We start from the raw sequence: 4,338 nt of genomic DNA, 5'->3' as shown, positions 1-4,338 counted from the left end.
AGACTTGACTCCATGAACAAACCCACTTTCAACAACATGAACATTTTGAGTTTGAATCAAATCTTTTGGAGTTTGATATTTGTGAATTTCTTGAACCACCGGCTTCCGATAAGGAATCATTCCTTCAAACGAATCACAAGAACACAAAATATCATCGGTTTGAACTCCAATTGAGCAAAAAACTTTTTCATCTTGAGAATCAACTTGAACTCCTTTTTCTTGAACTTCAAGAACATCACATTGAACTCCTTTTTCTTGAACATCATCATCATTAAGAACACCATCCCGAGCTTCACGACAATCTGCATAATATTCAAGTTTATTGCTTCCATATTTGCATTCGGCACGAGAAATTCCTTTTATGACTTCTCCATCTCTTCTATTTCTTCGTCTCTTTTGATATGTTGTAATCAAACGATTAAACAAATGTTTGGTTCGAAAAATTGGACAACTAATTAATTCTCCAACTTCATTCTTTTCTCCATTTACAACAATATCACATTCACTTATCAATCCAACAGTTAAGCTATAAAGAAGATATTCAAATGAGCATTCACTTTGAAAATCGTTCCTACGTATCATCCATTTCTCCATGATTACAAGAACTTGAAATTTTCTAGAGAGAGAAAGTGATTTTGAATGGGTTTTCTAGAAAGAGAAAGTGATACAAACAAGTATTCTAGAGAGAGAAAGTCGAATTATGGATCAAATCAAAGAAAAATTCGACTTCTAGAACACAAAAACACTCTCTAAACACGAAGATCAATGAACAAAAAGAATCACCAAATCAAAATAGCCATCAAGGATCAATTCTTGATGAGATTCAAGAACACCCGCTCTGATACCAATTGTAGTGGAGATGATTATGATGGCATGTGCGGAATTAGAAAGATCTAGTGATTCATCATACAAATTCAAGAACACAAGGAGTAAATTCTTTGTAAGCTCATATTAGATCTAGAAAGATTATACAAATGGGTTTGTATACAATTTCCCTCTCTAGTCTAACACTCAAAATGATTCCTTACATAATGGGAGTCACTCACTTCCTATTTATAGGAAAGACTCAACCCATTTACACATACAAAGAGGAAAGCCTAAAACATTACATCCAAGCATGACTTTGCACCCTAACACTTCGTGCTTACGGTTTTCAGTTTTGGTTCCAGGTACTTTGTTTTCAAGGAAAGGAGCCGGCTCGATCGCAGTGCATCACACTATGTTTTCCGCACATGAGATCTTTGGGATTACACTCTGATATGGTTTTATGATAATATGTTTTGATTACTGACTGTAACATCCCGAAATATCAAGGATAGAGTTGAAGGGCTAAAAGAGTAAATGATCAAGGGAACTCGGCGAGTCCATGGGTGGTACTCGGCGTGTAGAGTCGCGATTTGGTCGCGTGTTAAGTGGCCGACTCGGCGAGTTTGAGTATGGACTCGGCGAGTAGGCGCTGGGTGGAGAAAACCCTAATTCTCGGGGTTAAGCCCTATATAAAGAACATAACATTCATCCCTCAGCCTCTTTACTCATCCGCCAGTCCAGAAACCCTTAGCCTTCGTGTTTGAGTGTTCATATTGCATTTGGGAGCTTGAAGGAGTATTTGTTGAAGAAATCTTGGGAGTTTGAAGGCTTGGAGCAAGGGGCTTTGCTTGGATTCGAGTTTCATTGCAGTTGGGGCGTTCTTTAGAGGTAATATCCCGTCCTTGGGTTGTTGTTATCTAGATTCTTCATTTTGGGGTTGCTAGAGGTCACATCTTTTGATGTTTTGGAGTTTGTGTTGGATTAATGTCTAAGTCCATAACTATAATTGGTAAGACTTGACCCGACCCGGCATGGTCCATTTGGGTTGCATACCATCATGCACTTGGATAGACTATAATGAGAGAAATAAGACACTTATGGTTATTAATATATTATAAGTTCTAGTATATTAATAATAAGAATAATAAGATTATTTAATTAGTATTGATCAAGAATTAATCTAGGATTAATTAAGTGATCAAAAGAAGACTAATTAAATATATGGGTTGATTGTGTAAATCATCCATACTTGTATAGTGGGCTAGTGCTCCATGGATAATCAAGTTGGGCTAAAACCCATAGGATGGTCCATGGATGCTCCATGGTGTATTTGTACCCATGGATCATGGAAATGAAAGGCCATGTCAATTAGGGTTTACATGGTGTAACCCTAACTATATAAGCATATTATTCTTGACCAAAATCGGCCACTAGAGTGTGAAAAGAAAGGGCTAGCCGATTTCATGAGTTGAAGAATTCTCTCAAGTTATTCTAAGTGTTTTGGTGATTGTGATTCCATTTGAGGTGTCACACTTGGGGCACTAGGCACTCAAGCTTCATGAAGACTTTCTACATGAAAGAGGTATGTATTCTATCTTATTATATTCATTGTTTTATATGCTAGATTAGGATAATACCTTGGATGTTCTTATTTGCATGTATAATAGAGAAAACATAGATCCAAGGTATTTAGGGTTGCATGTACACTTAGGAGTGTTAGAATGCTCAAAACCCAACAGTGGTATCAGAGCCTAGGCTTGTTTTCTTGTTATACTTGCAAAAGAAGCTGGAAAAACGAGTTTTGATGCTGTCTGCCCAGCAGACTCGCCGAGTCCAAGGCAAAATGCATCCAACTCGCCGAGTTGGTTCGTGTACTCGACGAGTTGGACCCCCAGACAGCATAAATTAGACTTTTTTGGCTGGAATTGGACTAGGAACATTACCCTAAGATGTTTTTGAACTTATAAACTTGTTTTTGATGTGGTAATGTTCATGCTAATCCATTTTCAAAGATAATTGTCAATAGATTCATGTTTTGTATTAGTTTAAGGTTTAGACTAATTACATGAAAAAGTTTGATTTGAATTGTCTTGTACTTATGAGTTACTTAGATTAATAGAAAAGTTAATTGAAATAGTTGTTTTCAATCCATTTTAATCTAAGATTTGAGTATAAAATGTGTTTGTGTAACTTGTCCTCAAGTTACATGAAGAGTCACATTAAAGACTCATAAAAATTCATAAGAGTTGGCAATGGTTACAAAATGAAGAGTCTTGTGTCATTGAATAAGTTTATGACTCCATAACTTGTCCTCAAGTTATAGAAGTTCAAGAGTCACTTCATTAAAAGAAAAATATGTAACCATAATTAAATCCATAAGTTATAAAATAAAGAAAAAGTTAGTTCTTTTATTAGTTTAAAGTCTTCCATAACTTGTCCTCAAGTTATGGAACTTGAAAAGTTTTTGGATTAAAACTACTTTAAACACATAAGTTATGGAATTAATTAGTTTTGAATAGTTTCAAAACTTGCCCTCAAGTTTTGGAATTTGAAAAATTTTCCTTATGAATACTTTAATTCCAAGTTAGCCCTTAGAATTTTAAAAGTTAAAATTCAACCCTTATACTTTATAATATTATAAGTTAATAATATATATATGTATAAGAGTAAAGTCAGTCTTACCGCTAGTACGCCTCATTCACGAAGCCGGTCTATAAGGTGGGTATAAGGTTGTTGCCTATAAAATGGCAACTTAATGGGTGTCCACTCTTACCCACCACTTGCTTGACCGGTGGAGGGTCGTTAGCCGAACGGGTTTGACAGGACTAGAATTCTCCCTTCATTAAAAGTATTAATGATAATACTAAGTAACTAAACTCTTAATAATACCCAATCTTAGTTACTTAGGAAAATGTGAATAAGGTGCTAATCCATGAAATTACACTTTACACTTTGTCTAAGTCGTTAGTGGAGCGTGTGTGGTTAACCGGCACACTAACTTGGACTTAACAAGGTAGGTAAAGGGTGACTTAATATTTATCATAGTATCGATGGAGCGTGTGTGGTTAACCGGCACATCGATTGAGGGGTAATTTATTAAGGGTACCAAGTGATTTGCATGGTTACTTCACACCTTGTTTTGTGATCCTCAGCATCCCAGTCACAAAACCTGAAGGGCACACTCGAGATTGAAACATGCCTTTGAACAGTTCAATGAATCTCAAAGATCTAGGAGTTTCAAAACCAATTAAAACCTAATAATACATTTCGTTTATCTTGGTGGAAATTGGTGAATCGTCATTCACCTACCTTCAAATATTTTATAGCTTGGATTACGGCATACCTCTTCTAAGTTATAAAATAGTTTGTTGGGTCCTAGCCTTAATATTTCATATTGGGTGTCATATTAAGGACTTAAAATCAGCTATCTTGAATATCTCCCAAAAGATGTCTGGTTCAGACACCTATGATCTTCCCAAATCTCTTGAAACAAGGTTTCCTAAATGAAGATGATGTCCCTTGGAAATCATA

The sequence above is a fragment of the Lactuca serriola genome, chromosome 2 (assembly GCF_051521515.1).
Source record: "Lactuca serriola cultivar US96UC23 chromosome 2, Lser_US96UC23_V15, whole genome shotgun sequence".
NCBI classification, from domain to species: Eukaryota; Viridiplantae; Streptophyta; class Magnoliopsida; order Asterales; family Asteraceae; genus Lactuca; species Lactuca serriola.
This window is presented reverse-complemented; position numbering follows the sequence as displayed.